At 38.0% G+C, this 12105-nt stretch overlaps 1 pseudogene; it reads left to right on the top strand.

Annotated features, from left to right (window-relative positions):
* Window positions 1-11015: 11015 nt before the first annotated feature.
* LOC105525186 lies at window positions 11016-11877 on the top strand (annotated as a pseudogene).
* Window positions 11878-12105: the final 228 nt, after the last annotated feature.

Consider the following 12105-nt stretch of genomic DNA (forward strand, 5'->3'; position numbering starts at 1 on the left):
GTGCTCCCGTCCCACCTTGAAGGTGGCAGCATTTGTCTCACCCAGACTGGGGCCTCTGGCCATGAACTGTACATTATGCAGCACTAATGATGCAATTAATCCCCTACATTAGCTGACACATCATTCCTTAAAGTAAAAAACCTTAAAAAAAAAAAAAGTTGAAAAGGCAAAGCTAAGGGCCAGCTAAAAAAGACTTGTACAAGGAGTCTTAATTCATTCTCAGCTGCTGCCTATTATATTGACAAATACACTACTTTAATCTCTCCCTACCAGGCCTTGGACGCAGTGGTCAAGAGGCCACTTTATTAGAGTTTCTTTTTTTCATCCAGTGGTTGGAAGAAAGGTTATGGGTACAAATACCTCACAGCCAGTATTAAAAGGACATACTGGCAGGAAAAAAAATTATATAGTCAGTCTTGCTAAATTAGTTTACCTAAAATTGTATGTGTGAGTGATTTTAATCAAAATCTAATTTCCCCTCTTTTTAGAGTAACTGAAATGAGATTTTTCTAATTTACTTTTTGCGGTTCAAGTTTCTCATAATTCTTCTATGGTAGTGACAGCACTGTGAACGCGTCTGCTGCTACAAAGCATTAAAAAAAAATTAGATTTTCAAATTGATGTGCTAAATTAAAAATGTTTAATGTTTCTCATCAAAAGGCACAGGAGTATGCAAGGGGCCTCCAGTATACTTTAAAGCACAATTTTTTTTTTCATCTGTTTCTTTAATTCACGACCCAGGGCCACTGTACTGTGAAAATTAACAAGCTATAAGTAAAGGAGTCCTTGTAAGCAGTGTCCTCTGAGAAGTTTCCTTTTAATTTCCTCCCATCCCTTGACATGGTGACCTTAAGGATGTCATACTAAAAAAGGATGTGAATGCCTTGGGTTTGTTTTTTGTTTATTTGCTTGTTGTTGGGTATGTGGGGATGGGGGGGGGTGTGCATGTGCATGTGTATGTGTTTCTTTCTGCCCCTGTTGGAGTTTGCCAGATGTTATTAGGATTTGTGAGCCTCTGAGTGATTGTAACTCCCAGGCTTGACTAGCTAATTCCAATAATTTAGAAAATCGTATTGCTTCTGTAAATTGCCTCCAGTTGTTATGTTAAAATCCAAGCTTCTGCCCTGACTAGATGCCTGATGCCTAGCTCAAGGCAAGGCTGGACATATCCCAAGAGCCACATATCCAGACTTTGGAAGATGACTCAGCAGGTAAAGAAGGCTTGGAAGGGGATTTGCAGTCTTGTACTCAGCTTTTATGTGCATTAGATTCCCCCCAAGTAGCATGTGAGTGTTCAGAACCATCTCTTGCTGAAACTGAATTTTATTTGTGAGATACTCGTGAATATAAGATCCAGTTCTCAGATACCACAGCATTTTCTGCTTTTATAAAGTAGGGTATAAGGTTCCATTAGAATTGAGGCAGCTAATCCTATATGGTCCCTCTCTCCACCATTCCTGGCATGGTGTGGTTAAAGAAAATGGGTCTCTAGAAAGAAAAACAAACTTGCCTATGGCCACACAGTAATTCCCAGCAGAGCCTGCAGGGGCCATTGAAAACAATATGCTAAAAATAGATAAGGCTCAAGGACAGTATCTCTAGCTAGTTGCACTTTTAATGAACTCCAGTAGTCAAGGACAGTATCTCTAGTTGAACTTTTAATGAACTCTAGTAGGTGCCAAGAAGGCAGACAAATAAGAAAGAGCTTAGAGACAAGGAACTAAGCAGAAGGTTACATCTGGGTGCAGAAAAGTTTGTTTTGCATTGTGTTATTTTTGCTGACGTGGGGTTTATGGAGTATAAATAAAGTGAGGCGGAGGCTCTAGGCGCAGCCGCCATGTTCTCTGTTTGTCTTTGTCTCTTGTGTCTGTTCATTCTCCACCACCCACGGCGCGGCCCCCAATAGAGCCAGGCCAAGAACCTAGGTAATCTGGTACCCACTTCAATGATATCTTAAATCCATGGATTTAACCCATCCCAGTGAAGTATTTCTTGGTGCCTGGTTTGGCTCATAGCAAAACCATCAGCCCCCATCCCACAAGCAAGCATGAAAAGACATATTACCATTTAATGCTAAGTAATATCAGCCATACATATTGATCAGAAAAGGGTAAAGAAGAGAGAAGGCAGAGACCATGGCTCCTTTCACCGCTCAATGGTCAAAGCCTTTGACACATTTTTCTAAAGTCACTGAGTCTTTAGATCAGCTCTAGTTTGTTTTTCTCTCCTTTTTCTGCCATCCACACTTCATTCATTAAACCACATCACTTTCTTATTTTTTGCCAGCTCATATCTCTCCCTTAGACCAAAGTGATCCTTAATGGACTCTAGATCACCAAAGCTCTGCTATATGGAAGTTCCAATAAAGCATGTGTTGGAAACAGTCTCCAATGCAATAATATTGATAGACTGGACCTTTAAGAGGTGATTAGACCATGAGGGCTTTCACCTCATTAATAGATTAATGTCATTGCTGCAGGAATATGTTCCTTATTGCAAGAGTAAGTTTGTTATAAAAGCAAGTTTAGTTGTTTCATGTTCTCATGCCCTCTCTTTGCCCTTCCATCACGGGATGACACAGCAAGAAGGCCCTCACCAGATGCAGCTTTTGGTCTTGGACCTCCCACCCTCTGGAACTTTGACCAATAAGTTTCTGTTTATTATAAATTACCCACTCTCAAGTATTCTGTTATAGCAGTGGAAAACAGACTAAGACATTACCCAAGACATTAGACTTCTAAATAAATAATAAGGTCTTGATCTATCCACAGAGTACACATCTCTAGAAAGCACCTACATAAAAATTCTAATGGTGGGAATTTTGGTTGCTGTGGGTTAAGTGAAAGAACTATTGGAAGTCATCTTGGCCTTGAGGTATCCTGGGTCACACCACACAAAGAGCAAGTCTGGCTTTGCTTCTCCATCACCAGATAAAGCAAGCTTTTGTGTTATTACTTTCCAACACTATTAGAAGCATTGAAGTAATATGGAGAGGTCAGTAAAGATTCCGTCTTGATGGAGGATGGTAGAAAGATCCTAGTTCATTGTTTTTTCTGCCTTCACATGTTCTATCAGTTCATGCTGACTTAGACCGAAATCCTCACCCAACCCAACCTACCCCCAAAAACTCAGTTTTTGTTTTGAAAAAAAATTCCATATTCTTTCTCCCTATTCACTTGCTCTGGGATTTTCAATATGTCATTAGGCTGTTTTGTGGTTTCACATAATTGTGCATATTATTTGTTTTATGGAAGCTGCAATTAAGCCAAGTAATAACGTGTTGAGGTCATCTTCTCCCTTGGCATAGTGTAAGCATAATGAAAAAGGTGACCGCACCAGTGCTGAGAAGGTGACTTTCTGCATAGTGCTGTGGATATTAAAGCCTGAGGACAAAAAAAAAAATCCATTCTCCTAGAAATTAGAAATACAATTATGATGAAATTAGCCTCCTCTACCAAGTTGCAAACAAGTTTCCTGAGACTGGGGCTGTATCTTATTCATCTTTGTACAACCCCTATAGCTTATTCATGGCAGGTATTCAACAGTTACTGACTTTATAAAGAATTTAAAGATTTTGATGGTAACCCTGGTTGTCAGTGACCATCAGTTATCATTTCCTAAACTGCAATGCTTTACCCCATAGGAACTGGTATTTCCTGAACTGTATTTAGGAGCCTTGGAGTTGGCAGGTCCAATGGGGCAGTAAGACAAGAAGAGGTCTAAGGTTCTACTAGGTACTAGGACATGTAAGACAAAGGGTAAAAGGGTAGGAGCAGGAGAGACATCCAGTGGCTCACTGAGTCAAAGAGCTTGAACCTCAAAGAATCTCTTTTATTTTTCAGCATCAACTTGTACCTCAAGCTAGAACAAAATGAGGAAGCAAAACTTCTGAAACAATGCGGTAACTGTGAAGACTGTGAAGACAAAGCCCGCAAAGACTTCATGGTTTCAAGGCTTAGTAATGAATGCTTACTTGAAAGAAGTGTGTATCCAGGGCTATGTTGTAATCCCAGCTCATCATCATTCAAAACATCCTAAACATCACTTATCTTGAAGTTTTAATAATAAGAAAATGTAAGTTTTATCCTTTGCACCAACAAATTTTACATAGAAATTCTGAGTCGGAGTTCTCCAGAGAAGCAGACTAATAGGATATAGACATATATTATATATAAAGGGAGATTTATTGTAGGAACTAGCTCAAACAGTTATGGAGGCTGAAAAATTCCATTATCTGCCACCTGCAAGATGAAGAAATAAGAAAGTCAATGATGAAATTCAATCCAAGTCCCAAAGCCTGAGAACCAGGTATGCAGATGTCCAAGAGCAGAAGAAGACAGATGCCCCAGCTCAAACAGATAAACTCGCCCTTCCTCTTCCATTTTATTCTATTCAGGCCCTTTAACAGGTTAGATGATGCCCACCCACATTGGTGAGGGCCATTTTCTTTACTCAGTCTACTAATTCAAATGCTCATCTCTTCCAGAAATACCCTCACAGATACACCCAGAAATAATGTTTTCACAGCCGTCTGGCCATCCCCTAGCCTAGTCAAGTTAACACATAAAATTAACCATCTTATAGGGCATCATGTAAATAAAAGTCTGGCAACGAAGGTACTCACAAAACCATTTAAGGCAACAAACTGTTTTTAAGCACTTTAAAAGCTCACACTGATGTATAAACAATAAAAGTTAATTACATATCATTCTGATACATTCACAAAAAGATCTATATTTGGCAAAACATCCTGACAACGTTTTCTTAGCCTAGCATATTTACTGCACCCATTTGAAAGTAATAAAGATGGCATTTCTGAAAAAGTATCCCATAATTCAAACTGTTCACTGCCCCCTCTGTAAGCACAAACCACAGAGATTTCACTGTAAATCTTGAGAAAATGCTCTGCCTTATAAAATGCTACCAATTCGCACTTTAAGTTGCTTAAGTACAGAGTCAAGAAGCGTTAACTAGTCACAGAATCTTAGACTACTGGAACTAAATAGGTAAATTCTAAGATTACTTGGCCTCACCACCACATTATACTAATAAAGCAGTCTTGGGAAAGTTAAAAATTTTGCCCAAAGTAAAGCAATGATATGTAGAATTAGGACTTCAACCTTTGTGCCTCCTACCTCCCAAACTATACTAATTCAAAAGATTGCAGATCGAGCACCTTATGTTGCTTTTATTCTGTAACAAATAATTTTGGAATTACAGAGGAAGCTGCTGTGGAACAGGGACTCCAACTGACTGCAGGATTCTAACTGCACAATGATTTTGTATGCTCCTGTTCTCATCTTCCATATAACAGCAGACATAGTGTATTTCTGCTTTTCTAAGGTATAGCATGTGCTTCTAGACTCTCCATGGGCCTGTTTTGTGGATGGGTCTAATCACACAGAGGAAACTTCTTACTTGATAGTTACATGGAGAGATAATGTATTTTTTTCCAGCTTAGCCCCAAAGCAATCAGTTGACAAGTCCAGACAAGACCCCTGCGGTAAAGTGAAATATAAAGACTCTCTGGGTAGCAGGTGTTTCCCTTTTAATGACAGCTTAACTGGTGAAGTGTTGAGCAGAACACTGCTGTTTATCCCTGCTGTTTGCAGTGGGCTGGAAGCCAGCCCAAACCTGCCTTGGTGACATTTCAGGTCAGACTATTATATCAGGAAATTCCCACATAGCCAGTGGACAGTGGCAGGCTGCAGCCTGCACACTTGTAACTAGATCCAGAAAAGCAGAAATTCAAGGAAAGATGGGCACCCTAGGTCTGTGGTGCACACTGAAGGTTTTAAGGGGCAGAAGAGAACGAAGTACAAGCTTTGCCTGAAATCTACATGTCTCTGGTTAAAGAAGAAAATTACATAGTAGATGATGACATGAATGGAGAACAAATGAAATCATGTTTAAGACTGCAGTGACTCATCTTCTCATTCTTTCACATGGTAGATTTATGTCTTTAAGCTCCTCGAATGATAAAGTACCCACTAGTTCGTGGATGAGTATTTGAAAGCTAATATGCTTCAACCTTCATTAAATGTATAATCTGGCAGAGTAGGACAAATGTATACAAATAACTTTTAAGTATAGTAAAACTGACCTAAAAACAAAGTTCTTTCCTAATTTGAAGGCTGCAGAGGATACTTTTCTGATCAAGGGTAATAGAAAAGACTTAAAGAAAACATGAATTTGCATAAGGAGCAGGACTTCCATCTATTAGGAAAAATAAAATAACTTTATAAGTTTAGCAATCAATATGAATTGAAGATTGGGAAAAGGGATGCAGACATGTTAGGAAATACTAGGAAAAAACAAGAACCCCTATGTTAAATGGAACAAGGTTCTTTGTAGGAAAATAATAAATGTTAAGCCTGAAAGTACAAACTTGGCTAATATGGTTGAAGTGTTCATAAATGTGAATGAGAAATGTTTTCTTGCTTTAAGAGATATTGAATGTTTTTGATATGAAAACATCAGCCATTTGGTCTAGGTCCCATTACTCACTGCACAGAAACCCAATCACAGAGACAAGTATTGCCAAAGAAGAAGGCTTTATTCAAGTGCTTCAGCTGAAGAGATGGGAGATCAGTCTGAAAAGCACCTCTCAAACCAACTAAAATGTGGAGTTTACATAGCAGAGAAGGAACGTAGTAGGGTAGGAATTAGGAGGGTAAGAAAGAGGAGTTGGTCAACAGAAAGCAGGCCGTCAGTTGGTAAAACAGCAATTAGGGAGAGGTAAGGAAGATGAGTTTCACCTCCTTAATAACATCTGGGAGGCCTGAGAGTCAGTTTCCTAAGAAGGAATTCAGATAAGACAAATGTAAATTTCAAGCTTTAAGACCAGGAGGATCCATTTTTATTTGTGTCAAAAACTGTCTTCTACGGCCTGGTTTCATTTTGGCCAAGGGAGTGATGGCATTGTTTCAGTCTCCACCCAAGGCAGGCAGAGAATAGAAGGAATAAGACAGGATGGAAGGGAATGGTAAATGAGGAAAGCAAGGGAAAAGGAGGTCAAATGTGGCTGGATTCATGATGAAAAAAGAAGAAAAATATAGAAGAGGAGAGTGGTAGGAAGGGTAGGAATGAAATAGGGCTAACTTGGGGCAACAGGAAGAGGAGTATAGATACATGACAGCTCAGAAAAAGGTCTAAAGGAAATAGTCAACCAAAGAAAGAAATGGCACACAAAACCAAAGCTCTAGGCTGTCTGTCTTAGACTGTTCAGGCCGCTATAACAAAATGTCACAGACTGGGTGGTTTATAAACAACAGAAAATTATTTCCCACAAGTCTAGAGACTGGGAAGTTCAAGATCAAATCACCAACAGATTCAGTGTCTGGTGAGGACCTGCTTCCTATTCATAGATGTCCATCTTTTGGCAGTTTCCTCACATGGTGGAAAAGGCAAGGGATCTTTCTAGGGCCTCTTTTATGGGGCACCAATCACCCCCCAAAGGCCCCACCTCCTAATACCATCATCTTAAGGGTTAGGACTTTAACAGAGACACTTTGATTCAGTCCATTGCAAGTGGTGTTGAGGCAGAATGTGGTTGGGACCCAAAATTTCAAACAGAAGGAGCCCAGAGAAGTTCCCTGAGACAACAGCAAGAAAAAAGAATGATCCACTGCTCAAGAAACTTGCAGTACAACACACACCAATTTCAGTGTCTAATGATATATGTCACTAGTTGGTTGGACATATTGAAAATAAGCAGACAAATGAAAGAAAGAGTTTGGTTTACAAAATGCTTTTCATCCAATTTGCCAACTCATTGACATGACACTGGGTGCAGGAAAAATGGGAGCAGAACTAAAATGTGGAATGGCTGGACGATGCTGATTGTATTCATTTAAAACACAATTTTAAATGCAGATTTTTTAAAAAATAAAAGCTGATTTGTTAGAAGAAAATGGCAGGTTTGATGTGAATCACTGAGTTTGAGAAGCTAGAAAAATGTCCACACAGTGACATTTAGCCAATTGAAATTCATGGATTCAGCTTAGGAGAGCAAATGTGTTGTACAAAGGATCTAGACTTTTAAAATATTCACACATTGGTTAGAGTTGAAATGAGGGTTTGTGGAGAAAGACAAAAATGAATAATAATTAATCACACAAATTCAAAAATATATGTTCTAAGTCAGTACGTGGGAACTACAGTGAGGTGACCATCAAGACCTCATGAATGAGTTTCTCCTTAGAGGTGATAGATAGATAGATAGATAGATAGATAGATAGATAGATAGATAGATAGATAGATAGATAGATAGATAGATAGACAGACAGACAGATATCTCAACATAAAATGGATCCAAAAAAAGACAAGAAGAGATACTTCAAAATTTTAAAAAGACAGAATGATTCCTGAAATGAGCTCTATCCCATACTCATAGAACAGTCTTGGCACATGATAGATGATCAACAAATATTGGGTTACTGAAGATGAATATGAATTGATTGTAATTAGAAGATCCATGTCTAAGGAACAAAGACATCAGTGAGAAGTTGGGTTGATCAGAGCTACAGCAGCAGAAAGGAAGACACTTCATAATTCTCTGTGACTCCTGGGCAGACTAAATCATACTGTGGAAATAAACAAATGAGGATATTTCAGGCACAAACTTCCAGGACTTAGTTTTATGATAAAGTGTTTAAAGGCTTCAGGCTATTAAAATCAGAGAACTCTTCCAGTTATGTTTCTAGGCATACCTAGAAACCTTCTAATTATAATTTGGCTCCCATGCAGTTTTTCTACAGGAAGATATGCTGTCAAATATAAATGAATATTTGTCCCCTTTGGTCATTATATTTCTCATGGTAAATTAATAAATTTCCATTTTGTTTAACGTATCGTTGTCTTGTGAACTTTATCTCTTATGTCCTCCAGCATGACTGGAGTTCAGTCATTTCTTGGATAACAAAAGGATTACATTTCTAGGTTTGCAGGGCTGAGAGCAAGACTCTGAACCACAGGGAACCCAACAAGTTACAGCATTCTGAAAGATCTCTCAGGAGCTGGCCTACTGACATCCTTCAATTAGCTGACAGGAATAGTTCTAGATGGAGCCACACTGCACATGTTTGGCAAATTAATTTGAGACTCAATAAATTTTAGCCAACTTTCCAAGAGTAGAAATGATGAACTTTCAAGTTTTCACTGGAATTATAGCAAGCCTTTCTTTCCCGTATTCACAGAAAGAGAAGTATAGTATAGTATATTAAGAACATATATTCTGGTCTTAGGTTGTTCGGGTACCAATTCAGCTCTACCACTTGCAGACTGTGTGAATTTGAGACAGGAACCTGATGTCCACATCAATTTTTTTGTTCACAAAATTGAGATAGTAATACTATTCATCTCACAGAGTTAAATGAATTAATATTTATAAATATTTAAATAGAAGCTGCTACATTAAAAAAACTCTGACAATGCAAAATGTTGTCAAGGAAACAGAGCAACTGGAACTCTCATACATTACTGGCAAGAACGCAAAGTGGTACAGCCCCTTTGGAAAACACTTTGGCAGTTTCTTATAAAGGTAAAGACATACTAACAATATGATCCAGCAATTTCACTCCTAGGTATTTACTCAAGGGAAATGAAAACAATGTGCACCTAAGAACCCATATGCAAATATTCAACCTACTCTATGCATTATTACAAAACACTGAACATAACCCAAATGTCCTTCAGCTGATGAATGGATAAACAAACTATACTATATCCATGTAATTGAATACTAGTCAGCAACAAAAAGGAACAAGCCCTTGATATACTTAACATGAATAAGTTTCAAGTGCATTATGCTCAATAAAATAAGCTAGACTCTGACGGTTACACACTGTATAATTGCAATTATATAACACTTAAGTAAAGCAAGAAGAGAAAAGAGATCGGTGGTTGCCCAGGGCTAGGATAATAAGTGTTTACTACAAAGGAATTTAAAGGAATTGGGAGGGTGGAGGGATGAAACTGTTCTGTGTATTGACCGCAGTCAATATGCTATACTATTATATGTATTTAACAAAATTCATAGACCTATACACCAAAAATGCTACATTTTACCACAATAAAAATTATATAAAGGAGGAAAGGGAGAGGAAGAAATTAAGTAAGAGAAGGAAAAAGAGAAAGGAAGAACGAAAGAGAGAATGGGAAGGAAAAATCAGAGAGAAACAATGTTTGGAACATAGTAAGTGCTATAGAAATGTCCGTTAAATAAAATTTTTTTAATGTGGCATGTTTTACATAATCATAAGACTCTATTGTCTAAAAAATATTGGTGAAATTATTTCCTAACTCCTTACAGGGATAATACCTAGAGTAGATAAGGAATTTATTTTCCTTATGGGAAAACAATAGAAAATACAGATGAGTAAAAAATCACCCATAATTCCACCATCGAAACATGACCACAACTGAAAACTAATTCACCGCCTGCCAGCTTTTTACTATAGGTGAACAAACCATTTTTTAAGTTAGAAAATTGTTTTATACTATACATTTTGTTTTGGAACTACTTTCCACTTAGCAATATGTTCTAAAAATACATAGATTTGCATCGTCACTTTTGAGGACTGCTCATTTATGCTACCAAGACGGTTGCTGAACATTTCATTTGGCTCCATTTCTTCTGTAATATAAACCAGACTGTGTTAAATATTCTTGGTATACATATCTCTGTGCATACAACATTATTTCTTTATGGTAAATTTCTAGAATGGGAATTGCAGTATTGAAAAAATATACATCATATAATTTTTCATTCATAATACCAAATTACTCCCCAGAAGATTATATAATTTACTTTCAGTAGCTGTGAATGACATTTAGGGCTGTATTTCAGTGGTTCTTTTCCTTCAAAATCTGACAATCTTTATTTAAAACTACTTTGCATACTATAAATGTTGGGTTTTTTAATGAAATGATTATTAAATGAATCTTGAACACTAGGAAAACTATCGGGCATCAAATGACATAAAACATGATAAGGTTCTTTCCCACCTTGCAAGATGGCAGGTGAAAAAGTTGAGAAGTCAATACTAAAGAGAAGAAACCTGAAGCTGATGCTGGTGGCAAGGTGGAAAAGCGTAACCTCAAGGCTAAAAATGCCCAAGAAGGGGAAGCCCCATTGCAGCCACAATCCTGCCTCTGTCAGAGGAATTGGCAGGTATTCTCGATCTGCTATATATTCCAGAAAAGCCATGTACAAGAGGAAGTACTCAGCCACTAAATCCAAGGTTGAAAAGAAAACAAAGGAGAAAGTTCTTGCAACTGTTACAAAACCAGTTGGTGGTGGCAAGAACGGTGGTACCCAGGTGGTTAAACTTCATGAAACGCCCAGATATTATTCTACTGAAGATGTGCCTGGAAAGCTGTTGAAACATGGCACAAAACCCTTCAATCAGCACCGTGAGAAAACTGCGAGCCAGCATTGCCCCCAGGACCATTCTGATTATCCTCACTGGACACCACACAGGGTCAAGAGGGTGGTTTTCCTGAAGCAGCTGGCTAGTGGCTTGTTATTTTTGTGACTGGACCTCTGGTCCTTAGTTGAGTTCCTCTACAAAGAACACACCGGAAATTTATCATTGCCACCTCAACCAAACTTGATATCAGCAGTGTAAAAATCCCAAAACATCTTACTGAGGCTTACTTCAGGAAGAAGCAGCTGCAGAAGCCCAGACACCAGGAAGGTGAGATCTTTGACACAGGAAAGGAGAAATATGAGATTACAGACAGTGTAAGATTGATCAGAAAGCTGTGGACTACCAGATTTTACCAAAAATTAAAGCTATTCCTCAGCTTCAGGGCTACCTGCGATCTGTGTTTGCCCTTACAAATGGAATTTATCCTCACAAATTGGTGTTCTAAATGTCTTAAGAAGAACCTAATTAAATAACTGATTTAAAAAAAAACATGATTAGGAAAACAAATCAGTTCAGCATGTAAAATAATCTTCGTATTATTTGAGGATGTCACCTACACTATTGTTGGCTTTTACTAGGCAGTTTGAGGAGAAGTCACTTCATTTTGTATAAAGCGACTTTATTTTGTATGTAGGGACATTCCTTAGAACAATGATGATGTTCTAAATTTCTC

The sequence above is a fragment of the Colobus angolensis genome, unplaced genomic scaffold, assembly GCF_000951035.1.
Source record: "Colobus angolensis palliatus isolate OR3802 unplaced genomic scaffold, Cang.pa_1.0 Scaffold52, whole genome shotgun sequence".
Lineage (NCBI taxonomy): Eukaryota > Metazoa > Chordata > Mammalia > Primates > Cercopithecidae > Colobus > Colobus angolensis.